This window comes from Anser brachyrhynchus, assembly GCF_964034855.1.
Source record: "Anser brachyrhynchus genome assembly, chromosome: 10".
NCBI classification, from domain to species: Eukaryota; Metazoa; Chordata; class Aves; order Anseriformes; family Anatidae; genus Anser; species Anser brachyrhynchus.
The window spans coordinates 1,666,236-1,693,986 of NC_137705.1; the positions used below are offsets into that span (position 1 = coordinate 1,666,236).

At 48.1% G+C, this 27,751-nt stretch overlaps 2 long non-coding RNA genes across 5 annotated transcripts in view; both read right to left on the reverse strand.

Annotated features, from left to right (window-relative positions):
• Nucleotides 1-16,393, reverse strand: part of LOC308200554 — a 21,343-nt gene extending 4,950 nt beyond the window's left edge. The window contains exons 1-3 of one of the 2 annotated variants that reach the window (XR_013955683.1): nt 16,060-16,393; nt 12,320-12,447; nt 1,189-1,277 (exon numbers count right to left, since the gene is read on the reverse strand). This is a non-coding gene — a long non-coding RNA (uncharacterized lncRNA). The remainder of the gene's footprint in view (nt 1-1,188; nt 1,278-12,319; nt 12,448-16,059) is intronic. The other variant, XR_013955684.1, reaches the window with a different exon arrangement.
• Nucleotides 16,394-20,891: 4,498 nt separating this feature from the next.
• LOC308200238 lies at nt 20,892-27,582 on the reverse strand. Of its 3 annotated transcripts, none has more exons than XR_013955368.1 (4): nt 27,516-27,582; nt 27,050-27,326; nt 23,457-26,403; nt 20,892-21,567 (listed from the first exon to the last, which is right to left on the reverse strand). It is a non-coding gene; the product is annotated as an uncharacterized lncRNA (long non-coding RNA). The 3 variants fall into 3 exon arrangements; XR_013955369.1 differs by lacking the exon at nt 27,516-27,582 and having other exon boundaries at nt 23,457-24,166; nt 25,803-26,403; nt 27,050-27,436; XR_013955370.1 differs by lacking the exon at nt 27,516-27,582 and having other exon boundaries at nt 27,050-27,436.
• Nucleotides 27,583-27,751: the final 169 nt, after the last annotated feature.

Here is a 27,751-nt window from a genome sequence, read left to right on the forward strand (position 1 = left end):
TTGAACAAATTTTGCGCTTTGATAATAGCTTGCTGTGGGAAAGATGACAAAATGGAGATCACCGTCTGATGCGCCATAATTCCCTCAAGGCACAGCGATGGGTGCTTGGGGCTGTGTGCTGAACAGGGCTGGGCTACTAATGGCGTTAATTGCCACCACCCCACTGTCCTGAAGGGTGACCATTAGTGTCAGCAGAGGCTCCCTTGTGGGTCACAAGCAACCCCTGATGAACCTCGGACGTACCCAGCAACATGAGGGTGAACGGGCGTAGCTCGGAGGTCTTCTGCTGACGTTCAGGGTTCTCCATGCACTGGTCTCAAGGGCTTTATTAAAAGCACGTCTCAAAAAGACTTTGTTTCTCTTTAGAAATTCATATTTTACTTTATAGCCATAGCTCTTTCAGACAAAACAGCACCGTGTACAAATAACTTACAAGAAGCCTCGTTGCAGTACATTCGCTGCAATGCTGTGTGAATTAAACTGTAGCACCACAGGAAAACAGAGCCGCATTTAATTGAGTTAGGGAAGGACAATTTATCAACTGACTTGGAGGATGCGCACATCCAAATGAAGATGAAAACATGACTCATTCCAGAAGCTGCACAAAGCAGAAAGTGCTGTTGATCTATAGCCTACAGTCTGATTACATTAAATACGTACTTTGCTGCACGTATTACGGGATGAAGAGAGCCATCACGCACTCCGCTGCTTATTCGCCGTCGGGCAGAGGCGCAGCAGGCGGTGTGCATGTAGCCGCCCCACGGCCACGAAGATCTGCCTCACCTGTGCAGGGGAAGGGGAAAATGGCCAAAAAAATGGTGCTTGTTGTCAGTTACACCTCTCAATAGATCCCATCTTCCTCCCTGGATCTTTCCTCCCTCTTTTTCCTCCTTAGTTGCTTGTACTTGTTCACGCGTTTCTCATTTTGCTGTTCCTGTGCCTTCTGTGACCTTGTTGTGGCTGCTTAAGCAGCCTCCGTGGGGACATTCTTCTAATTTCCGTGCATTTGACCGTGGAGTTTTCTTGACTGAAGACCCACCCTGGCTCAGGCACCAGCCTGGAGCAAGTTAATTAACCCCAGTGCCCCGAGTTTTGTCTCTGTGATAATGCTCACCTGTGCTGCGGGAGACCAATGGGTTGAGAGGATTTATTACTGCTATTAATTAAACGTCGCTACAAAAGCCTTACCCTGGAGGAAGAGGATCGCAGCTGCTTTCCTGCAGCCCGTGGTCAGTCCGTATTTCATGCAGACACAAAGGGGAAGAAAGGCAAACGACCTGCAGGACAGAAGTGGGACCAGCGGGACAACCCCTGCCACCAGGCTGGTTCACCCCCGGGAGATGGTGCCAATAAGCACAGAAAGCTGCTCCCTTGTACCATCACGTTACAGCATCTCTTTACTCATCCACTTCCCTAAGACAAGAATAATTGTCTCCCTGCTGGATTTCTAGAAGCTTTGCCACAAGTGTCCTTGCCAGATTGAAAGCCTCCCTTGGCATCCCACCCGGCCGTCCTGCCATCTCAGGGGCCCAAACAGCCGCTGTTGACAACCAAACGCCCTGACTCTTCTTTAGCTAACTATTTAAACACAGCATAGCTTTTAAACAGAGCCAAGGTGGTGCAGGGTTTCTCAGAGGAACGCGTGCACAGGGACACGTCTTGCCCTGCATCCCGCCACCTGCTGCAAACCTCAGCACGCAGGGACGCACCCAGGGCGTTGCTCTCACCACAGACACACCACCGTGCTGCACCACAACCACGTTCCACTGCCTCAGATATAACCCAGACAAGTCCCGTTTTAAACTATACAAGCAGGGATACGTGGATTTAATTAACAGTAAATCAGAAGTCAATTAAATAAAGGCAGAAACTATGTGCTTTTCAATGATCCTAAATCAGAGGCAATGACTCATCCTAAGGACTCTAAGTGAGGGTGTTAAATAGCATGATGGAGAAGAAGCCTTTCTGTACCAGGGTGGAAAATTTTGTGCCACTGCATTCTTTAGCTGTGGTTACTGAACAATTAGCCTGCACCCTTATTATTACTTAGAAGTATTTGCCATTAACTCCAATAAAAGAGATCATAAGAGGCATGGATTGTGAACAATAACAGACAAAAAATGTACTGCTTAGAGACCATACTATGGATGTAATACTCGAATTTCTGTCTCAGTCCCCTATAGGATAGACAGCTTAAATCATTCAATATAAACAAAGTTGTATTGGTTATTTTGGCTTTGATCTTGGAGCCAAAAGACTGACTTGCTAGTGACTCCGTTAAAAATCATCTAAAAAAGGTGACCTTCCACTTTTTGACCATTAAGCTCAACTCATTTGCACCACACTTGACCAGACATTTCTTTTGTATGCTGCCAAGATTTCAACCTTTTCACAGAAGGGAAAGTAAGAGCTAGGTGGGGAACATCAGGCAGCCAGTGATCATCGCTGACACATTGTAATAATGGCCCTTTGGAAGCAATCTTCTAGCCTCCAATTCACAAAATACACTTCTGCAGCTCACTGGAACAAAGGTTTGCTCTTCTCTTCTTTGTAAACAAAGTATTTTCAAATTATGCAGGAGAGGACTTTGACTCATCTGGCCTTTTGTCCGTCAGTCTACCTGCCGTCACAAGGAGAAATCTTTATTATCATTGGACTCATTAATTTTACTTGCTTGATTAAAAGCAACTGAAAATCTTTGTGTCTGATTTACGCATTGCCTTGGTTCCTAAGTTTCAGGTTAACACCTGGAGTTCAACACTACTCAAGATCCATCTGAGAGTCAAATATTTTTAGATGTTCGCAGGCTGAAGTTTTTTATTCCAGCTAAATACCTATAGATAGACAAGTGTTCATTCAAAATAAAAATTAACAAATCCCATTAGTAATTATAGTTCTACCAAATACTTAAAAATTTATACTGTGTATTGTGGCACTCTGTGCAGTTAGGTGACCTTAAACAAATCTTCAACATTGCTGTTTAAGGTGGCCGGATAATTATTTGATTATTATTTCATGCAAATGAAGAGATAGCTTTCCTAAAATAGCTGATTTTCAATTTCATCCTTATTTGCACACTGCATGAAACCATGACATTTCAAAGTTCTCCAGAGTCTTTCACACTGCCTGGCACCATTATACGTTGTTATCTGACTCTTTTTTTCTTCTTAACTTATTTCCCAGATCATTTTTTGTTATTACCACAGCTGAATTGGTACATCACCTAAATGCACACCATTTCATGCAACACCACGTTAGGAAGTGAATACAGAGACAGCCAAGCTGCGGCAGATCTCCTCCCTCCAACTACAGCTATGGGGGGGAAACAACAACAGACTTCTTGTAGGAATAGCAAAACTGCTTGAAATAAACACAGCCAGGAACCCACCAGAGCAGGGACACAAACACACACACGTCATTCACATCCTTTCCTGCTAGAGAAGTGCCCACATCCTGGAGCACAAAAATTGACACCAGTTCTCCAGCACGGAGCTAATTTGTAAGGCTTTGGTTATAGGTCTGTCCAGTTCTCTCCTGTTTGCTGCAGAGCCTTCGAATCCTCTTCTCCCTGGACAAGATGAATAAGCTAGCAAAGAAATATATTGGAGTTTTAATTATTGGAGCATCTCCAATACTGAGATCCTCCAGTAAAAAAACTGTTTTCCGTATGTATTAGATGCACCCAACAGCACTTCAATAAGCGTACAAACTCACAAATTGTTATGCCCATATTTTTTTAAAACTTCTGCCACTTCTTATCATTTGTAATGCAAACAAAGCTTTTCTCCTGTAATCCGGCCGTTTCTCCTCATGGAATCGTTCACCAGTGCCTCTCATCTGCCCCCGTGGCGTTATTGCTCTCCCTGCAGGAGCCTCCGGAGCTGCCCTGGGAGGACACAGAGCCTGTGCAAGCTCCTCGGGGCCATCCTCTCTGATATGGAGCATCAGATGCCACAAAATTTGCACTAAGAGCCTCGGTGAGCCTCTTCTTAGCAAGGCACTTAGATATGCAATTACTACAAATAAAGTGCCCAGTGCTTTGCCCGTGAGTTGCAATTAGTTCACAGGGAAAGCTGGCAGGGTCTCCCCTGTGCAGGCAGGGAAGCAGAGGCTGAGGGAGGGGGTGGAACCTGCCAAAATTTCCCCAGCAAGCCAAGGAAATGCCCACCTGTGCGCTGGTGTTGTGGCTTGTCACCAAGACATCTCAAAAGCTCTGACATCTCATCTGTGAGACGGGTACAGCCAGGTAAAAGAAAGGCTCAGGTTTGCTTTTGATAATGTAGAGAATACCACGCTTGAAGAAGCACCAGAAGCACACACTCATCCTCCTCCAAACAAGGGTGAGCAAAAAACCTACAGGAAGCTTCCTGTAAAGCCTGTGTAGACAAGGAGCCCAAACAAAAGAGCGCAAAGGCCAGGGCAGATAACACGGAGCAGAAAAAGGAGCATTAATGGAGAGGCTGTGGATTTCTAACAATGCAAACAAAACGTACGTTTCTGTACAAGGTCCCCAGTACTCAATAGGAAGTTCTGCTTGGGAAGCTGCATCTTTTTCTCTAGGTTATTAATATTTGTATTTGAATAAGTACACAAAGCCAAATAAAAGCTTCAAGGTCAACAATCTTTTTATAGCAGCAAAAGCCCATGAGAGGGATCCAAGCAATTATTCTTAGCCAAAAGAGCAGTCAGCTCAAATAAGTGTATCAAAACCTCCAAATTGTCAGCAATAAAATCTTATGTCATCTAATAATGACAATAATGATGATAATTACTAGGACAGCGATTTAAAGCTCAGTGTTTTTACAGTGCCTAATTTAACAAGTGCAGGTTACTTATTTGAGCCATTCCAAACTGAAAAAGCATTTGTCTGGGTTTGTTTTGGACTCTGGGAGATGAAGACTATTTCTGGAAACCATCGCGCATGTTCCTTTCAGGAAGAGATGCTGACAAAGACACAACTGTAATAGGCAGAAAGTTAGCAGATGTCAGTCTGCATTTACAAAGGAAGTGGAAGAATTAAGAGCAGAGGAGTGGCAGGCTGGTGGAAACAAAAGTCAGGGTTTGGAAACCAGCTTTGTTTTCTGGTCAACAGTCATCCAAGTGCATTCCCCGTGCGGACATCATTACAGCATTTTCTCTGCATCTCTGGAGCTGGAGGCAGAAGCCAGGAAGCCTAACACACGTGAGAAGCACTAATAAATACCCTTAACATTGAAGAGAATCCCGTGCTACATGCCACGGGGAAGAGGATGTCAAGAGGTGGCTTCGGCCGCAGCCCGGCGCTGCCAGGACGGGCGCCCTGGGGCTGGGAAGCGGCACCCAGCAGCACCGAGCCAGCCGCTGCCTGCTGGAGCCCTTTGCTCTCCTAACGTGAGAAACGAAGCTCGCTGAAAGCTGCCGAAATCACCTCTTCCCAGGGGCGAGCAGAGATCAAAGACAGAACATTTCTTCGGGCCAGTCCCAGAAGGTCAGCTTTTCGAAGAATCCCCCAAACACCGTGCCCTCTTTGCTAACAGCAGTATTTGCAACCCTCCGAGGCTTCTGGCACTACCCAGCGTTGTTTTACCCGTTAGCTTTCCCCAAGTAAATTATTCCACCAACCTTTTGCAGTCAAATGATGAATTAACCAACTGTTAATCCCTCGCCTCATCCCTGGAGAAGCCACGCTGTGCGGAGGAGCCTGTGCTCGGTTTGCCTCCAACTGTTTGGGAAGGGGGAGTACGTGGGAGCTCTTATGTAAGGTCCTAAAATATGAAACAACCCACCCAAATGAATGAAGTCATCCCATTCACTTCAGTAGGTGCTAGCTTAGTCTTTTTTTCCCCCCTCTGTAATTCAAAATAGCAAAAGCAATGAATGATACTGCATTTTTTATTTTTTTTTATAAGTCTGGGCACAGTGACTCACATCCAAACTGCTAAAAGCCAGCTCCGAAGCCATTTAATTATTACGAATTTCACATTGCCTGCTTCGCCCATGTTTAAATGGGCTAACCAAAGCAAAACACGAGTGCCTGCACACACTCCTCCCGGCCTCGTGATGTGAATTTACCCAGCCAACAGCAGCGCCCGCACCTGCCGTGGGAGCAGGATGCGCTCAGGCTCTGCCCCGTGTTCTGCTGCTGCCCCGTGGCACGTCGCTGAGCAAAACCTCACCTCGCTGCATGCCCCACAGCGTACCCCGGGCAGCTGCTTACATCCACCATTTGCTTTGCACAGCACAAAACGTTCCTGAGGTTCTCTCTGCTGTTGGAGCTGAACTCGCAGACTCCCATTCTGCTCAGTACTTCATAACACCAGGAGCACCTCGTCCGTGCCAGCAGATATATTTGCTTCTATGAATAGTTTTCACATCAAAACAATCTGCAGGACAAGACCTAACCCAGCCAATTTTTCAAAATATAAAAACTGGAAAATGGAGTGTGTCTCTACCAGGAGATTTCAGGTCACTTGTCTAAATTGGGACTGGATTCAAACCATACCAACCTGGGAAGCGTTCCCATTTTACGATTTACTAAGCTAATGGTTTGCTTTTCCCTGTAAAGCTGGAGAACTGCATAACCTGCAATATCCACAGGGACAGACTTCTCTTAAATTAAAAAAAAAATAAAAAGTATAAATATTTAATAAATTGTTTATATAACTCCACAGCATGAATCTCATGTATCTGATTGCAGGAATAAGCAAATTGGCACACTGCAAGGGCCCTGTTTAAGGCTGAGGTTGTCACCTGTACTTACATATTCAGTATGATGGTTGGACATCTACACTTATTTTCCTGACCAAGGAACTTAATGATCTGCAGTTCATGTATAGTTACCGAAATACGATGCTGAACAGAAGGAAGCTCCTAATTGCTGCCATTTGCCTTTCCTATGTCAATCGATGGGGGGGAAAAGAAAACCCAGAATAAATTAAAATCAGTGTTTACATCTCTCAAATACCTGAGTGGTGCTGGAAGTCTCGGGAGCCTCCAGGTCACTCAGCATCTTGGCAAGTCTGGCCGTGGCTCAAACTGAGAGAGAGCAAGTGCACGTTGACAGCGCACGTGGCAACTTTATTACACAGGAAGGAAATCAATCCATCACAGGGGAATTAATGCAGCAACTGGCCTCGCTTCCACGGGAGCTGCAGGAAAGGCTCCCTCACCCCAGCCGTGGCTGCACTCCCTGTGTCCAAGCACGTGCTGTTCCCACGACATTGCCCTGAGTGTCCTGCTCCTGGCATGGGGAGGGTGCCCTGGGTGTCCAGCTGCATCCACCCACCAGCAAAACTGGGTGTTAGTGCTTGCTCTGGAAGCTTGGGAGGGCTAATGAAGATGTAAACTCAGAAATGTGTGAGATTATTTAATCAGCATCAGCGGGAGGTGAGCGGCTGGAGCAGCCCTCCCCAGCCACAGGTGGGTGGCAGTGGCGCTGGTGTGTCGCCCACCTCAGGCAGGTTAATCATGGGTTGGCTTCCTCCCTTGGCAGGGTTCCTGCTGCAAAGAAGCAGAGCTAACTTGGGACGCTCCGTAACGCCTGTTCTGGCACAGGAGCTTATTCTGAATTTCACTGCGGAGGCACATGGCAGCACACGTTCACGAAGGAGAACAGACACAGGAGATTTGGGATGAAAAGTTAAACATCGCTAATACTAAATCATAACAAAAACAAGCAGAAACCGGAAAGCACACCAATGAATATCTATACAGAGAAGGATTTTATAACCAGGCTCCCTGAAGCCCAGCACGCCCTACGCAGCGTGGGTCGCGCGGAGCCCCAGCAGCGTGCACAGCAGGCGTCGCGCTGGGACAGCCAGGCCCAGACCCCACGGGCTTCCTACAGAGATAGCGCAGCAACTCTGCAGGCTGCTGACTCCAGAGATTTCTGAAAGGAGCTACTGCTGGCGATGAGAAATGATCTCCTGTTATGTCAAAACAAAACCAGTCTGAGCATTTTGTGTAAGAAACAGCGCTGATGAAACCAGTGGATCTGGCTGGGGCGAGCCCGCTGTTGTCAAACACCGAACAGAATCAAGACGTCTATTGACATGAGATCGGTATGTTTGCCTTGACTGCGAACAAATATTTGGCATTTCCCAAAAACAGGCTGGCTGCAGCTTGGCAAAGCCAAGTTTCTGCACAAAGGAGCTGAGATTTCCCTTCTCCCTTCGCAAGGCTTTCCCAGCGAGCGCGTCTTCACGCTGCTGGCTGCGCGACTCACCCCAGCTGTCGGGGCAGCACGGCCACCTGTGTCACGTTATTCTCTAGGCAAAAAAAAAAAAAAAAAAAATGCTGCTGGGTGTGTGCTTGCCTTTCTGATGAACCCCAGGAGCCATTCACATCATCGGCTGCAGAACCTCGAGCTCCTACAGCACTCCTGCTGAGCATCTCGTCTCATCGGGCCCAGGACCAAGCCCCAGCCAGGCTCAGCCCTCCTTTCATTTTCATTGCAGAAGGCTCCAGTGAGAACCTTTTTGTATGTGCTCCGAACAGGAGATGACACCGGTGTTTTTCAAAGAGATTTCAAAATATCTTTTCACAGCCAGGCGCCTGAGATGGGAAGTGGAGCCCTCGGCGTGCCAGAAGTCCTCCACGCCAACTCTTCTGCTCTCCGCAGCCTTTGCCTCGCTGTCTACACGTAACATCACCCACACGTATGTTATGTGATAGGTTTTGTACCGCAGATTCAGCTGCTCACAGTTTACACTGGTAAGGAGTATGCTCAGGAGGTTTCCAAACCCACAGAAACTCGTGGTTCCCACAAGCACTGGGAAAACCACAGCATTAATGTTTGGTTTCAGTATTTTTGCACACTGGCTGCCAAAAATAAGTTACTACAAAAAGTGCTTGCTGTAGATGTGTGAGCTTGTGCAAAACTGCATATTTTGGTGGTCAGTGCAAAATGGGAAAATGTGAAGAGCCAGACCCGAGAAGGTGCTGGCCCAGCTCCTACCTCTGCGTTTGGGAAGCCACCAGCACACGGGAAGGAGGTGAAGCGATGAGGGCAGGGGAATGTCCGGCCATTTGAGAGGTCCCACCTTGATTTTTTGCAGACTGCTTGAACTGCGGAGCTCAATATCTTCTCTGAAATATTTGTTTCTATAGGTTTTCTTGCCATGCTTACTCACAATCCTTTTTTGAGTCCTGAGTATTATGGTCTCAGTGTGGCAGGAAATTCAGTTATTTGATTACACGCCGTTTCTAATTAACCTGGCACTCTGATATTCCCAATGTGATCAAGGTCTCAGGTCTGTATTGGAAAAAGCTCAATCTCTTCACTTTAAATATAGCTTTGGTAGTGACTTTCCTATTGCCAATTAGAATATGCGCACACGTTTGCTTTTGCAATTCAAGGCAGCGAACGCAGGAGTTCGCCCTCTGCTTCTGGCGGTTTGCCATATTTCCCTCCAGCTAATAACATTCTGTCTGGAAACAACCAAGCCGATAATTTGCACCCATCAACCTCGTGTAACGTAATGTGCCAGCTATTTAGTAATGGAAAATTTATCACTCAACAAGAGTCAAGGATCTTGTACCAAGCAGTACTCCCACTTCCCAATTCCTGTCATTTCACTTGCTCTACACAATTTGCCAAAACATCTCACTCCCTGGTCTCTCCAAAGATTTAAGGCCAACATTTTCCCTGAAGCCCAAAATAGCACAAAGCTAGAAACACAAAAAACTCCTTCCAAATAGATGCATTATGCTAGTCACAGAAAACTAACCCTAAATTTATCTGCAAAAGCTAGCCGTGCAATGTGTAGCGGAATCCTCGGATGTTAGTAAAGTGTGCAAACAAATTTCAGCACCGAACCTGGACACCAAATCCGTCACCCACTGGTGGGTGACACCAGCGCCTGCCCCGGGTGCGGGAGGGGAGGAACGGGGAGGGCTCTGCCTCCATGGGGCTCCGGCCACGTGTCGCGCGCGTGGTGCAGATGACCGGTAATAAAACATAGGGAATTCATCATCATAACGAATGACCGTGAATCCAATTCCTTTTCATAAAACGCTATAATTGGAGTAATTAACTACCCAGTCGGTCGGTTACATACCGCTGCTATTACACACAATCCATCACAATTTCCTGCGGTAACAGCACATTAAACACATCCTCGGCTAAGAAATTCGGTAGCCCTAGCACGGCAGTGAGGTACAAACCTCGCTGATTACACTTTATAGCTCTTTAGGAAGGCGTGAGGAGGAGGCAGGTGCCTGATCCCGGCCGGGCACCGTCCCGAGCACACTCGGAGCTGCCCCAGGCAGCCCCGCCGGCCGGGAGGGCACCGGGGTGCTGAAGGATGCCTCGCCGTGCGTGACTGCAAACACAGCCCACGTATCAAATAATAAACCTTGCCATCGCAATAGAGGACTAATAGGTTTGCTTTAATGGATAGCACATTTCTGTGCCGCTCTGTATCAATACAGATGTATTGCTCCAGGCAATACGAGCAATTAAGCTGTAATGAGCTGCTTCCTCTGCACACACAAACCTGGGCCCGGATCTCCTAAATTAAACTGTAATGAATGAGCCGAGCCTGGAGGGGCCAGCCGGGGTCTCTGCTGGGTGTAAACCTGCTCCTGCTTCTCCTTCACTGCTGGGGGATGCAGCGGTGGGCAGAGGGCACGGGGCAGGTGACCAGAAGGGCTGGGGGACGCGTGGCAGTGGTGTGGCCGAACCCCACGCCCTTCCCCAGCACACTGTGCCACCCGGGGGGCTGACGGCGGGGACCACAGCACGGCAAGCACAGCACAGCACAAAGGATTTTTCTTTCAGGTAGTGGCAAGAAGGTCAATGGCTCTTCTGCCTTACAGAGGAGAATGTTACAGCTGCTCTTTTATATAGCCACAGGTATTTGAATTCTCTGTTGTCCGTCCTCCCTAAGGAGGGGAACCTGGTCACGCAACCAGCTGCTGCCACACTCAGAGCTGCTCTGCAGCCATAAAACCAGGCTTTGCAGCTCATTCTCTGCTCTAATCCTATGTACTACTTCCATTGCAACAGAATCTTAAAATATATATATATTCTGATGAAAGGATTAGCTTGGGAGAGAGGCTTTCAGCATCCCAGGCTCACACACACACATCTGGTTTGTTTTCCGTAGCATCTCACTGCCCCTCAGCAGGAGGAGTGCAGCCCGAGGAAATATCCAGGGGGCAGAGAGAATAAAAAAGCAGGAGCAAGAAGAAGGTGGCATAAAAGCACACATGATGCGACTACATGATCACCAGGAGTAAGAAAAGGGTTGGTCACTGCAGACAAATAAGATTAACGCAGCAAGACACTGGATAATTAAAACAGTTGTCCGTATGCAAAATTCAGCGGATATTCCCAAATGTCAGTGCCAGACAAATTGCACCATCTGGTCAGCCAGATAGAGTCTTTTAACAAGAACTTTGTAGGCTGGAGGTTCTCATCCACAAAAACAGTTCACACTGGTACACTGTGATGTCCCTAACTGAGGGCAATCTACCCTTCCTCCCCTCTCCTCCTGCATCCCAACTTTAAAAAAAACACAAGTGGCGTATTGTACAAATGGCATTAAGAAAAAGAAGCCAATCTCAACTCTCTCCTTCTTTCCCTACTTTTCCCTGACTTCAGATGCAAACATTATTGTTGAAAGACCATTTGTCTTTTTAAGAAGCAAGCTAAGTAATTTTAATAATATAATAAATATGTAGTAAGAATATTACATAATAAATATTTTGCATGTTCTGATAATATATACTGCATAAAAACACAGTATTATTTACAGATTTTAGCCTGCTGCCTCCCCAGCAGCATCACTCCCACATGCAGTCAGCAGCAGCAAGATTTTCCAGACAAACTTCAGGGTGTTTCTAGCACTTCTAGGGAAGAGCTGGGGCGCATGGCTTGAGAAACCTTGCGCCGTTTTGTATTTTGTCTGCTGGTTTAGCAAGAGGCAAGTCAGACCATCACAGGCATGGTTGCAAGGGGCAGAGCTGCACCATTTCACACTAGCCTGGCACACAGCCGGTCTGGCACAGAGAACTCAGCACGTTCCCAGGTGCTGGGCACTCCCGCACCACTGGCAGCGGTGTGGAAAGCACTTTCAGCACTCCCTGTGGAACTCTTTATGAATTTCACACACCACGCCTGCAAAACGATCCCAGAGACCACAGAGAACCCCTCGTATAAAACCAGATACGAGAGCCGTTTCAGGACAGGCAGAGGTAACCTCCCCTTTTATCTCAACACACTTGGATCAGCTGTCGATGCAAAAACCCACATCAAATATCTGCACCCTGGCTATTACTTCGGTGTGCCTACACACAGCTCACCAAAGCCGAACAGTGGGAAGCCTGCAGCACCTACCTGGGACCCTGACAGTGCCAGAACGTCTCGTGACGCGTGTTCCTAAGCGGCTGGATCTTCCACAGCCATTCTGAAGAGCCTGTGAACTACCACCACATAATAATCTCAAAGCCTGAAAGCCAGGAACGCTGCAACAAAAAAGAATAGATTTATATCAGGGGAGAAGTTCTCCTATGTCAGTGCGGGTTCAGGAATGTAATGGTTTTAATTACTATTTTATATGTAATACTAATTCCCTTGATTGTGCTGTGAAATCAAAAAACCTGTTGAAGACCTTTTTCCCCTCTAAAAAAAGCCCTCAAAGAAAATAAATATTCATGCACATCTGCCCATTTGAAATGAAAGGAGAATGAATCAATAATTTTCATAGCTTAGTAACCTCCCGCCAAGTGGCCTGTTATTTAGATTTTATACCAAGTTTGCTTTTATGAAATTCTGTTTAATATGAGTTTAAAAGTCAGATAAGCATAGTACACTAAATCAAAGCTGTTTTCTGTGCTACATCACATGGCGAAATACCCATCTGTTCTCTTCACACCACATTGCGAACTGGTATTTTAGCATTCACGGCAAAAAGCGATTTTGAGATATCCAGAGCACAGGCACAGCAGTGCTGTACCCATTACGACACCTGTGTATATCCTCATCTCTGGGCTCTGAATAATTTACCACGCGTTGGAGGCCAAACTTGGGCTCGGCACTGGACAAGAGGAAAGGATCTGCTGCTCGTTAGAGGTACAACAGGAAAGACATTCGGACAAGGAAAGGAGATCTGCATCATATAATGCAGATGGCCTCATTTCTACCAGTGCACATCAAGATTTAGGGTGCAGAGAAGCAGTATTTAAAGAGGCATTGGAAAACCGCACACATTTCCAGGCGCTGGGGAGACGGGGAGATAACACCCACGGAAATCCAGGCGAGCACAGCCCTCCCCGGGGACGCCCTGGGGACGTGAGTGCATTCGGATGAACATGGGTTTGTACTGCAGATGTAACTGCTCTGCCACGATCGGTCTCGTAATGGAAACGTGCGCGCAGTCCCGTGGATGAGAAGGAATAATCAGAAGGGAAATGCCACATGTGGCTGATTTTTCTGCTCACGGTATTTGAGCAGCTCGTGCTCTCCAACCATCTCAAAAGCTGTTAGGGCAGGAGAAGAGATTAAATGCTCACGTGTACAAGCTGCCAGAGTCTTCCAGGAATCCATCAGGAATAGGGTAAAGGGGCTAATAGGTTAATAGCAAATACTAACCAAATGGTAACCACGTAATAACTAGTAGGAGGTTTCCTGCAGAAGAGAAAAATATCAAGTCAGTGGTCGGCCAGCACCCCGGGGCTGGGGCAGCGGGATGGCTTCAGGCAGTCATTGGTGAGGAGAGTAATAAATGTAATATCCGGGGCTTCACCAAGCAGAAACTCCATCCGGACCCTAAGTTTGTACCCAGACACACTGGAAAGGTTCAGCAGTTTCCCAGTCAGGTTTATGAAAGCAAAAGCATGGGTGTGTATATATATGTATATATATGTGTGTGTGTGTGTGTATTAGATATACACGTATACACATACATTTCTCACAAAGAAAATCTTTCATTTGAGCCTAATTAAGTAGGCATTAATTACATCACAGTAGTCTCTGGATGTGTATGAGGCTCCAAAAACACAGTAGTGACCTTCCAGCTTTCCCCAGGACCCAGGAGGCCTGCTTCCCAGCGTACCAGATACACAGATCCCTGCGGGAAATCACGGAATTGCTTCCATTGGATTCTATGGAAAACAAACTAGATACACACAAGACACAATTATACAGGGCATTTTTTAATCCAATACATATGAAAGTTTGTATATGCTAACATGACTGAATGAATGAATAAATAGCTCGTTGAATTAACGAGTTCTCCTATACCCATTGCCAGTGCTCTGGCTCTACTCTCCATAGGCAGCTATGGCCAGAGACAAGCAAAAAAAATGTCTGAGGGCAAAAGGGAGCAGACTCCAAGCCTGAACCAGGCGTGAGCTGAAAGGTTTGTTTCAGACTGCACGAAGCACAGCGGCCGGCCTTGCCTCTTGCTCCTGCCTGAGCGGTGCCTGCGTGCGCCTTGGTTATTACAAATGCAGAATGCCCATAAAACATCAGCAAATCATTTAATGGTTATTACAAGTTACTTTTTATTACTGCTTCAATAACTATAAACTCCATTTGGTAACATCAATTATATTAATATAAGCACCCTCGGTTTACCCATTATAATTAAAGCAACTCCAAAACAACTAACTTAAGAAGAAAATGGTTTTCTCATCCCAAGTAAAGCAAAGCTTATTTTTACCTCTCCCTAGGCATTTAGCCACTTTACTAAGCGATAGCAATGTACACAAGTCTAATTACAAAAGCAGTAGTTCGCAGAGGTGCAGCTTTTCAGTGAGTGTCAATTTAAAACACAGTGAGCAAAGAGAGCCAACAGAGCCTTCACCTTTTGTAAGAGCACGTTGCAGCCTGCAGCGGGCAGATCACCAGGAACGCTGTTAAATGGGTGATTTGGGGAGGCTGGGCTCTGTCACTGCCCATGGAGGGTGCTAATGGAGAGCAGAGTTTGACCCCATCATTACCGAGATCATGTTTATGTTAAGGGAGCCTTTCCATTCCCTTTCTAGGGCAGTTTGGGACTACATTTATTATCTTTTTTTCAGAAAAAAAATATGAGAAAAGCAAAAAGCACTGGTGGAAGTCCCATAGAACAGAAGACTGTTGGCCCTGCAGTCACTGAATGCAAAGTGGCTGTACGTGTGAATTATTCCAATTTCCTAACCCTAAGCTTGACACACCTGCAGACCAGTAAGGGGGTGGAGGGCCCAGAAAGTTTTCTCTGCCAAGGCAGGAGACACCGAAGGGCACGTCCAATGCCACAGGAACAGTGAGCAGCACACCCTGTGCAGCGCTAGTCCATTATTTATTGTCACTATTTGTATTTTACTAGAGGTGAGCGCGGACAAGACATATAGCTGGGAACAAGGATGGCATTGTGCTTGGTACATGCCGCCATTAATGGATTTTGCTGGCAAGGCGCTGGAAAACAATTCATCAATAATCCCCATCACCGTCATCCTTGGCCAGCTCTAATGACTATATTACTATAGCATAAAGAGCAATAGCATCGATGCGTGATATATGAAGTACAGAATGTGTTTTCCTAAACATCTGCGAGGCAGGCAAACAACAAATTAACTTGTTGTAATTAAGTCTGATAATGCGATGATTTAAGCACGACCTTTTTTTTTGCCCTTTTTACAAAGTCTACCATCACTCATTAATGTTAATAAAGCAGTTGTGTCCTTTACTAAATAGATGTCCATCAACGCTACACTGGTAAATTGCTACACAGGTAGTTTTAATTAGTGCCTAGCAGGGCAGAGCACGCAAGGTTTCGGCTACGTAGAGAAGAAGAGTTCAGTCTCTGTGGTATGAACGCCAGCCAGGCGCTCGGTACTGTACTGAGCTGGCTCTGTAATCCACAACACCCACTAGGTCAAGCAGATTGTCTCAGAGCATCTTTACTCTCAGCCTTATAAATGATGGATTTCGTCCTTCTCTAATGCAGCAGGGAAAGCTCAGGTTTTGCCTGTACGAGGTTCGTAAATGATGCATCACTGCGATTCGTGATTCGCTTCTACACACCTTTCACACACCTGCCCGCCGCACCCAGCGCTGCCAGGCGCAGGAGCCGTACACACACGCGTACGTACCTGCATGCGGCCTCTCCAAGGAGTCCCCTGGGACTCCAAAGGTTGGGCAGCACAAACCACGCGGCAGCTTTGCCCTGGGAGCTTGTTCTTCCCTGCAGAGCCGTAACCCCAGCGCGCTGAGCACGGAGCAAAGGCGCAGCTTTCCCAGCCCAGAGCTCAGACGCAGCTGCCCCAAAGCTCTGGCCCCAGCTCCCCCCACACAGACGTTGCCAGCCCAGGTGTTTGGGGCTAAGGGGCAACAGCTGTGACAGCTGCCGGGTAAATTATGCCATCAGCAGCATGTGAAGGGCATGCGCGTCTGCATCGAGCTTTCCTCTCTCTTGCTGCCTTCCTGGAGAGCTGTAGACAGGACCCACACTATGAGTGTGTTTCAGGCTTGACCTCACTTGCTGGTATGACCAGCTTCCATCTTACAAGCAAACCTAGACAAAACACCACACAAAGGGAGGGGAGGGGAAGGGAGGGATGCTCGCAGCTCCTCACAGCCCAGCCATGGCTCTGGATGCTCGATGATTGTTGAAACGTGGACCCAAGTAAGCCATTTCTGCAGGAAAGATAGGCCTACATAATTATTGCCCTTGCACTGCCGGGCAATGTATATTAAAATGTTTGAATAGTGAACATGGCAATGAGTCCAGTTTCCATTTATTTTTTGCCTTCTGGAAGGTGTGAAAAATAGAAGCGAATACAATAACCAGAAAAAAAAAAAGATAAAAATTCTCATCTTCCTTCTTTTAAATTGAAGTTTACCTAAGTTACACAAATGCTGCATTTTAGCAGCACCTTTTACACTTCAAAGGGTTTCTATGTTTATATTAAAACCTTGATCAGTGGAATTTATTATTTAACTAATTCCACTTGCAGGAACTACCCCAACGTACAGCAGCCTGCATTTCAGTGAGCTTCTCTTTATACAATGTTTTCTGCTTGGCAGCAGGGAGGAAGGGAAAGCACCCGCCACCGAGCCCTGGGGTTTGTTTGATCGCAGCCACAGGCTCTGATGGAGGGTGGTCAGTACCGCGCCGCTCCCTGCATCCCACCCTGAGAAGTGCAAGTGCTAAAGCTACAGAGCCTGCAGTGTCCGGCACCCGGCCTGGCTCACGCAGCAGGGCACGGCAGCCAGCTGCTGCAGCAGTTTTGGCTTTGAGACTCAGGAAATATCCATGGCTACGTGTGGATCCCCGACCACCGTGGCAGCACACGGCTGCACAGGGCAGCACCCACACCGGCCGGTCTCCGCCTCGTGGCAGCGAGGACCAACAGGACCGTCCCAATCCATCAGAAAACAGGCGTCACTTGGAAAGGATGTTTTAAAAGACAAAACAAAGGGTGTCTTAGCGTGAAATCGATTCCTGGAGAGGCCTCAGAGCGCGCGGAGCAGCCCTGCGGCTCCTGCCTTCCCGCAGAGGTGTGCTGGCGTGCGTCCCCTTCGTTGTTAACAAACGTTTCCCTTGTCCTTGAGATCTTCCCATTAAGCACGCCCCTGACTCCCGCAGAATGCAAGCTCGACCTTTTCTATTGAATTAAGAGCCAATTTAGTGCATATTTTAAACTCATAATGAGATCAAAAGCGATAATGCCAGGATGACCTGGAGATCAGCCCAAGACACGAGAGGTAATTGTTCCTTAATTGTGATTCCTGCACTGAGCACCTCACGCCCTCCGCGCACTGGGACGAGGTGCAGGCGGCTCTGTGCCCCAGAGCTGTGACAGAGCCGACCCCTCGCTGCCGGCGGGGGGCTCAGCCCTGCACCCCTACACCCAGACAGCATGAAAGGACGGGCAGTTACCACTGCACGGACCCAGGACTGCAGGGAGAAGGGGGATATTTCGGGACAGGGAGGGCAATTTGCAGCGTGAGGCTTCCCGAGGGCCGCCGGGCTGCACGCGCCGCAGTGCTTCCCTGGCTCCGTCCCGCTCCTCGCTTGCTGTGGCAGAAGGAAAAACTTACTTCTGTTTTCCCAAAATGCATATTTTCAAGGGCAATTCTGCACAACTTGTCCTGGTTCTTCCATAACATCAGTATACTTGAAACAAAATGATAATAACACATGAACCGATGAACTGCTACCAAAACCCCGCTGGGCTCAGATCCACACGGCACAGCCCCAGGGCGCAGGTCGACACTTCTGGAGTGGTGGCCAGGGTCCCACCACGAGGCTGGCAGCACAGTTGTCCCCACCCAGCCCCAGCTAAGAAATTGGCTTTCCCACTGTAATCACCCCAGGTGTCTCTGGGCGTGCTGGCTAATTCGGACATACAATCTCTGCTGCACCTCCAGAACAGCAAGTCATTATTTACAAGGGGAAAAAAAAATAATTTAGTTTGAAGCTCCCCCCAAAATACAGATCGCATCACTGTATCCATTTCCTATGAGAAAAGCAATCATCTCATTGAAAGCTGCAGGCGTTTGCACATCGTCACCTGAGCATGGGCTCTAAACTGCAAATCCCTCCCACAGGCGACCCCAGACCCAGGCTCTCCCCCTTTCCTCATTCAACCTCTGCTTCCTCGTTTGTCCCCCTGCACATCGCCAGGTGCCCGCAGGACAGGCGGCCCGCGGGGCAGCACCCGGCCCCGCCAGGTCTCTGCCCCTGCCCCTGCCCCTGCCCCGCGTGGGGCTGCGAGCGCCGCTGCAGGGCGGGTGACAGCCGCTGCTTCTCGCTCCCGTCCTCTGTCAGCGGCCACTTGCCAGCCGACCGTAGCAAAGTGGTGACTCGAAACCATTCACAGCAGACGATTAGCTAATACTTGTTGAGCCAGCAGTATAAAAATTGGATGAATCAGCCTCATATGGAAGTCAACTCTCTAATCAATGTGCTTTAGTTCGTGCGATTCATACTGAATTCCTAAGCACAGCGTTAACTGGTGAGGATTATGGTTCCGTACCTGAGCTCACAACAGCCCTACAGTAACAGAGCTGGGGATTGAATAGCCTTTTAAATGCAGCCCACTGCTATCCTTCTTAAGGAGTGAAGTGGCTGTGAGGAGGTCATTATTTTTAATCCGTGATACCTATTAACGATCTGCAGCACAGCAGGCATGCCGTGATGAACCACTCATCCTGGATGAACTGTTCTCTCCTGTCAGGGAGAGCAGGGACCACGCTCACCCCACAGCCTTTTCCTAAAACCTCACATTCCGGAGACTTGTCGCAATTCATGGGGTGATGTGAATGACTTGGCCTCTCCCAAAATCCTGGCTTTCATTGACCAAATGTCCTGAGAGTGAAGCACGCACCCCAAAGACCTCTGGTGCCTGCTTTGGCTGTAAGCAGGCACTGAGCATTACTGCAGAGCCCTGAACGACATTAAAACCTTTGGACCTCGTCCCAGCTGGGTTCACCAAGAGTTTCCTCCAGCGGCAGAGCACAGAACAGCATCCTTATCAGGTGCCTGGTGGTGACTGCTCTGAGGTCCAAGGGGCTGCCAGTACTGAAGCAATCCTTTTGCAGAGGGAGCAGGAACATCCTTTTTGCTTCCAGGGCAGAAACACCTATCTCCCTGACCCACTCCCATTTTCCCTGTATGGAGAGAAAGCAAAACTCCAGCTGGTTTCAACATTCACTGTGACAAGCGGCTGCTCCTGCCCAAACTTTCTCTTAATGGTGCCCAGGGAAGAGCACAAGCCTCCTGCGGGCACCCCGGCTGCCATCACTCCCGGCGGGTGACGGTGACACCACCACGGCCGTAGGGGCAGCAAGGGGAAGGGAACACTTCCCGCAGCCAGCTTCACCTCCGCCCTCCACACTCAGCGCAGCCTGCTGCATAAGGTGGGTACAGACACTGATATGCATATAAATAACATATAAAAAGCAGTGTAATAAGTGGTTAAAGATTTAGGGTTGTTATAAACATGGGCAAATGTGAGCAGAGTTCATTTTATATAGTTTGTAATAGCTATCAAGTGGGTACAGCTTTTATTATAAATAGCTTGCTGATTTGCTGAGTTCTCTTACCTGCAAAAACAATTGATCATTTAATAAAAACATTAATGTGAAGTGCAACTGCAAGCTATTAACCCGAATATGAAAAAGAATTCAAACCAAATAAGAAAGCCTAATTAAAGACAGAGGAGACATAAGAGCACGTTGCTTTATTTTCAGCGTAGGCGATGCAAACACCAAAGGATTAAAAGATAGCACCAAAACAACTAACGTGCAAACTCTTGCACAGAGCAGGCTCCAAGCTCACCCTGGCCGGCGGCCAGCTCAAACCTACAAAAACACATCAGTCCACACCTCGGCCAGGGCCTGGCCCTAGATGGAGGCAAGTAACTGCATATACTTGTCCTGACGGTGGTGGGGCGCTGGGGGGTGAAGGCTCGGGTGGAAGTTGCGGGGTCAGGTACAGCCCTGCTGGGAGCCCGGCGTCCCTGGGCTGGGTGGGGAGAGCCGGGGGTGGTTTTTTTGAGAACACAGCCATAAAGAGCTTATTCTGAGTAACTTAGTGTCCTGCAACCCCGCCGGCAGCTGGCCCATGGAAGCGCCAGCTTAGGAAATACTAACGAAAAATTTGTTTCCTCCCCTCGCCCTGGGCTCGCACAGCGCAGCATCTCTGGAAGCAGACACGGCCTCGCATCCTCCTTGTTTCCATGGTGCTGTCGCCCTGCAGAGCAGCAATGCGGTCGGCTCGAGGGAAGGCAGCAGCGCAGGAGCCACCGGCCGGCAGCACGGCGTTACGGGGCGAAGCGAGCCCCCGGGCAGGTGCGGCACAGCCCAGAGCATCACCGTGCTGTCAGAGCTGGGAGAGCTCCCCCGAGCAGCCCCCTGGGCTGACTGCCCCGCTACACGTCACGCTTCACAAGTGCATGAAATACATCTGTAAACTGGAAGCCAGAGGTGCGTGAGGTGTCCCTTTCGTAGCCAGAATGGTGTTTCTATGCCTTTCCTCTAGCCAGAAGATGGTTGCACGCACGCGGCGGGGGGAGCACACACACCCGTGCGAGTTTTACCTTCCCACCCACGCCCGCTAACGAGAAACCGTTCGGATGGAAACAACGAGATTGTGTCTCACAGCTAACCGCGCGAGTGGCAGGGAGCACAGAAATATTGAATAATAAACCCGGAAGCAAGGTACAAAGAAGGATGAATATCAAGTAAATTAAAGGTTTTGCGGGAGGCTGATCAGAAAAAAAAAAAAAAAAAAAAACAACACTCAATTATCCTCAAAAAAATCCCCAGAGCCTCTCTCTGAAGTCCAGCTTCAGCAACGGAAGATGAAATCAAAGCACAAGGCAAGATCAGTGGGTGTAAATGGTGGAGAAATCCATTACAAATCAGATAACGAGGCCGATGTCCCCAGGAGGATGCTCTGTGCTAGTTCACCTGCCGCCAGGAGGGAATGATTGCTCCGGACGAGGTCGATGCCGAGCGCTCAGACGATGTCGCCTGTGTCACCACGTGGAGCCGCGCGCCCCACAGCCAGCACCAGGGGAGCCGGGATGTCCCCAGTAGGGCTCAGGCACCTGCTGTCAGGTCACTGCTCAATGGCACCGACGCCGCTGCTCCTGCACAGCAAAAGGCAACTTCAGGCTTTGGCCCTCCTTCCTACAACAGCACGTATAAAGGCACGAGGACTGAAAACGAACGCCCCCAGCGCAGGGAAGATGTGCGGCTGTAGCAGTCGTGCGTGCACATTTGTGGTCACAGAGTCTGTCTTTGCTTTTGCAATGACACAAGAAAAAACACGTTTTCCAGTGGATTTGAATGCTTTATTCCTAGCGTATAAACTAGCATATACACTCCTGTCCCCATACAATCATTTAAACACGTCTTCTCACTCCACAGAGGACCAGCTCCAGCCAAGTCTCCTAAGACCTAAGCTTCTTCATTGATCCCACTGTGTTACAAATAATTTCCATAGAAACTGGAAATATTTCCCAAACCAACAGAGACCTCCTTATTTCCAGCAATTATCTTAAGGTCTGATTTGCATTTTAAATGTCACCTGTATAAATTAAAACTGTTTACTGCTAACACTGTCATTATTCTGAGTCATTTGGCAATAGCCAGCTACAGGCTTTTTTTTGTTTCCTCCAGAAAGCTCCACGACACATCCCCAAAACGCTCGTGGGAACCCTCTCCTCCAGGCTCCAGCGCCCAGCCCTCTCGGCAGGCAGCTCGGCGATCAAACGCGCCATTTTTCACGGGTCTCCTGCTGGTTCTGGCAGTACTGCTGTCAGAATATTGCTTTGGATACATTTTTAAGCCGTTGCTGCAGATTATACAGCAATCTTCACTGCTGAAGGGACTTAAAGGGAAATACAGACGCAGGTACTCTCAGCCGCTGGTTTGGATTTTCCTACCCTCTTTTCTTTTTTTTAATGAAGTCATTTGTTCACTTATTTTTCCTGCTACTGTTCTGTAACAACAAGCAGCTTGCAAAGTTTGAAAACCAATTAAAATAAGCTAGGCACCCAAGCAGCTTTGCTCCTAATGGACCACTGTCAAACTGGCTGGCTCCCAGTTCAGACTGGGAGCCCCCAGCTGACCCACAGTGCAGGTAGGTTCACTAATCCCCGAGTTATGCTCACGTTCCTTGCCCTCGAGGCTTTTGTATCACAGTTCGTGCCCTCAGGTTGGGCTCCCTGACGGTGTTGCTTTGAACTTCAAACACTAAAATCAGCGAAAGGCGAATCGTGCATTGAAATCCAAAAATAAATAAATAAATAAAATCATCTGCAGACCTGAAAGAGCTTTGTAAAAATGAGAACATCCTGCCACATCCCTCACAGAGCAGGGGAAGGCCAGAAACGCAGAGCCTGGCTGCCTGCAAAGACCCCCTGAGCATTAGCTGTTAATCATGTTCCCCCTGATTCTTGTCGTATCATTGTGATGACCTGCAACATTTTTCACCATTCTGTTTTTTCCACCCTTCAGGCAAACTCCGACAGTTTTACCCATCGCACACAGGACTGAACACCGAGCAGGAGCTGCTAAAACAACAAGTCCTTACGCTCACTGGAAATTAAATACTGGGAAGCAAAACGCGCTGTCCTGAAGCATTCTCAAACCAACCCTTCCAGCCCCTCGCAGCACAAGTGTCGGAGACCTGGGGACCCAGCCGGGCCAATGCAGCGAGGTGGATCCTTCCCCCTGTCGCCCCCAAAAGCCCAGGGCTGCACCTTCCCCTCCCTCCCCTCCGCACCGGGGTCCCCCAGGGTCAGGGGCTGGTGCCCTTCAGCATAAAAGCTCAGGGAAATTATTATTCTAAGGGAGTTTATGGAATGATTATTTTGTCCAACTCTCCGGTTCAGCTTAGAGATCAATCTAGGTGAACTAATTTCTTCTCCCTAATGATTAAATGCTTCATATTAATATAACCCTGAGGAGGCAAGTTCAAGAAGGCTGTGTTTCCATTCCCTGGAATAATTATATCTTGAGAATAATTTTGTACCTCCTTGGCTTTCTCCAAATTCATTATTTCTTAAAAAGCTTTCCTTCACCTTCTGTTCCCATCTGTCCTAACAGGCAAAACAGCATTGTAACTCTGCCGAGCAAAAGCAGGCGTGGCTTTGCAGCCCAAATAAACCAGGTGAGCAAGGAGCAGCTGACTTACAGGGCTGGGAGATGCTCACAAACACAGCCCGCTCCTCAGCGGCCACTTAGCACCAAAATCAGGGTGGATTGCTTTGCCATGAAAACCATCAAGAGGAACACATTTCATTTCCCAGTACCTGCAAGGGCCCAAAGTAGAGAAAAGTTCAAATACACATTGATGCTTGTAGAAGATCGTGGAACTAAATAAATGTGAAATTGTGCCAAAATTCACGAAGCTCCTGTAAGGAGCTGGAGGCTCTGGGACCCAATGCAGAGCCTCTCCAGTCACAAACGCCATGCAGGGAGGTGGCCTCGTGGACCGCTTTAGTTGATACAAGAGGACTTCGTGCAAAGCCCTAGCCCAAAACAAGTCCAGTCACAGCCATCTATTCCCCTTTTCCTGAAGCTTACGCTGTCACTTTGCACCACAAAGTCTCCGAATTTTCCTTCTTGGGAAGGATTTGGCCGTGGTTGTGGCAGGGGACTCTGCTGCGGATGAAGAACATTGTGTAAGGGCTGATTTGACTCAATTCTTCAATTCTTTGTCGCTCCCATTCCTTCCAGCACCTTAGTCATAAGGGAGAAACGCAGTTTTAGGTAAGAAAGCTGAGAAAAGGGCAGTTACTTCAGCACAGCACTTTTTAGTTTTCTTTTTAAGCTATTAGAACTGATACAGCAGAAGTTAATTACGTCTTTGTTTCCTTGGAGGGCTCTCGGCTCAGTTAATTCATATAACGCCCCGAGGCTCCAGCTCCACGTTAACAGCGAGGCCTCGCCTCACGTAGCCCGACTCCCGCCAGCCCTTCGCTTTGAGGCCTGACCAGGAGGGAGCAGGCCCCACGCGGCCCTGCCCTGCCCCGGGGGCTCTGTGGGGGCTCCTGGCCATGGCCACGGCACCAGGCCCACCCCGTGCTGAGCCCCACGGCTCGCAGAGCCCGGCCACGGGAGTCAGCACCCGCTGCTTGGCTTTCGGCAGCGCTGGGACTCGGTCCGTGTGGGGCACAGCAGGGCAGGAGCCCCAGCCCTCACACCAATCGCCGCGTTTCTTCACCGTCTGTAGCGCAAGGACTTAGGGTATGTTGGTCGTTAGGGGTTCAGCCTGGTTTGGTTTTGGTTTGTTTGTCATAAAGCCGGGCTCACAAGCTCGTTACAGACCCTGCTTAGGCCTTGCTGTAAAGCTAATTAGGTTTGTGTTCATTGAGTTTTGCCGAATGATTAATATAAACCAGGATTTGCACGAATTGCAGGAGTCAGGGGTCAGAGCAGCCCTATCGATTGCAGACTTAGCGATAAAACATGGTTTCACACAGACATACCCCGGCCACCCCCCACAGTGGGTACCAGCTCCAGGCTGCACCCCAGCAGCGCTCCTGACCCTATAACACCCTACAACGCTCAGGGACCGCCTGGGTCAGACGGGATCTGCTCCTGCAAACCCCAGCACTTGCGCTTCCGCACGAGGAGCTCATCCCAACCTGCAGCCACAGCTGAATAACAGAGAGGTGAATACCTCTCTGTTTCAGCACAACGTGCCCTAATACGTTTTTGTTTAATTTACCTTTCATTTTTACTATTATTACAAAGCAATGCAACTTTCATAACCGTGCATTCATTATCATTTGAGTTATCCCTCCAGGAAATTACACTGGAGTATCTGAGAACCAAAGATAAATTACACATTGTAATTATACCGGCAGGCTCCCTGCTACAATATCTGGAAGTTGCAACAGGGAAGCTATAAAACAGAAGTAGGTTAGTGCTGCTCACAGCCAAGGAAAAACAGGATCAGACCCCGAAACCTCACTGACAGGAAAACAGAAACAGAGCAGCAACAGCTCAACACAAGTCGGAGAACTGCACTGGAAAGGATTACAGTTCTCCTCTCTCTCCAAACAGGATTTCACGTAAACAGATTAAATTGAAATTGCCGTCAAGTATTTACTCCAAAGGCCACTCTCGTCTGTTTGCATAGGATCCTTCAGTGCAACTGAAATAATTCCCAGGGATCAGATTTTACCTTATTTTCTCAAGGTTCAAGCGAAGCATAATGGCACATTGTGGCGTTGTCTAAAACTCCGGGAGGCTGCAGCCTGCCCACCAGTGCCCGGAGCAGCAGCCCCTCGGGCACCAGCACGTTCCCCGTCCGCACCCAGACCATGAAAGTAACAGCCGCACTTTGACGTGTAGAGAGGCATAAGCTGACCCCTAAAGCCTTCCCAGCTTCTTCCCAAGAAAATAAAATCTCCTGCTTTAAAGCTCTGCTTGATATTTAGAAGGCAAAAGAAAAAAGGCCCCGGACTCAGAGGCTGGTGCGGGACAGCTTTCGGAGCAGGACAAGCGTCAGTAGGCAGGCCTCGGGGCACAGAGCTCAAACAGGTCCTTAATCTAAGAGCAAGTTTTAGAATGGCATCTAAAAACCATAACCTCTAAATTAAAAAGGCAAGTGTACACAGCCTCTGGTATTGATTAACCACCCCCCAGCTTTATCACCACATAATTGCTCCAAGGTCATTTTTTGGCAGCACAAGCCAGCCCAAAACTTCCTGAATAAGAATTTTAATTTCAGGGCACCACTAATTTATTGTGCCCGCTACTGTTACGTTACAGAAGCCGATGCGATGTCTCTGCAGGTGTGACATTTTTCTTCTTGGCTTCAGCTTGATTCATTCCTCCATTTCAAAGGGAAAAAAACTTGCGTTTTCTTCTATCTGTGGTGCACTCCTGCATTTCTGATCACCACCTTTCCAAAAGCCCGGGGAAAGCTGCTCATTACACAGGGTTACCAGAATGCCTCCGGCCACAGCCTGTTTAAAATTAAAAACAGCAGACAAAATCCTTGCTTGTTGCTCTATCAGAAATTCTTTATGTTTAAAGAAGTCTGTACCGACATTTTATTTGTGGTAGTTCTGTGGTCACTTGTGGCACAATTTCAATAATTTATAACACACTGAGAGGTTTAATCATTATTTTACAGTCATTTACCTTTATTTTAGTACTAAGAACGCTCTCCAAAGATAATTACTCAGAAATGTCAAGCTGCCTGATGACTTTTTCTTATATTATTTTCCTTATGTGCAGCACTAAGGGTCACATCCAGGACCCAGCAGCCCTCTGCCACCATTCGCTTCAGACTGCTTCCAAGAAAACCAGGTCACAAATTTCCTTGGATTAATGCGAGTGCCGTGAATCCCACAATGGTCAGTTTGAGGCAGCTTTAAAGTCAGCGGACGGCAATAAGCAGGGCTATTAATGTCATTCCTCTGCCATGAAGGGCTGCCATTAGAACGGACTTCTAATGGGGCTGGAACATTACTTACATTTCCTAGTTTTCTCTGCCTTCTATTGTTTGCATTTATCTAATTTTTTTTAATGTTGAATCCACTTATATCTTTTTAATTATGTTTTAAATAGAGCTTAGAGTCTCCTCCTTTTCTCAGAACGATAACTTACCGCAGGCTCTTGCTCCAGAAGTCGGCCAAACCTCGGGCACTAACCTAATGGTGTCTCTACAACGTGTCCCCATCCCCATGTGCCGGACTGCACCGCCTGCTGCCGTCTCCAAAAGGCCTCCAAACACTCAAGCTTTGTCCATAAATGTTTTGACGTGACAGGGTGAAAGAGGTGAGAAAAGATCCTCTGGATTCTTTCAGTATTAAAGCCTCAAAATTGCTCCTGCAGTGAAGTTGCTGAACTTTTATCACAGCAAATCCCAATGAAATCCCTGGCCCTAGGCACGGGAAAGAAAAAGGATAAGTCAATAAACTGGAAAACAAAGCAAAAACTGCTTTATCGCATCTCTCGCCCAACAAGTGAGCCAGCACCATCCCACCCAGCCCTGACCCGCTCCTGGGAGCCGAGACGTCCCCGAACCAAAATAACCACACACCAGAGAGCACAGGGGTGGGGGCAAACGTACTGAGATTGGGTTTGCTCTTCATACTACGTTTCTTTCTGCACATATCTTTTTGGCCGGCCCCGCTGCCCTCCTGGCTCAACTCACCCCCAGCCCTCCCCGCTGCGATGGCCCAGCCGAGGGCATCTCCTCGGAGCGCGAGCAGAGGCTGCTGACGAGCACCTGTAACCTAAACCATGGCAAAAATGCAGGATTTGGGGCAGCCTGTCAATGGTCCCATAGCGTTTCTGCTTTTGTTC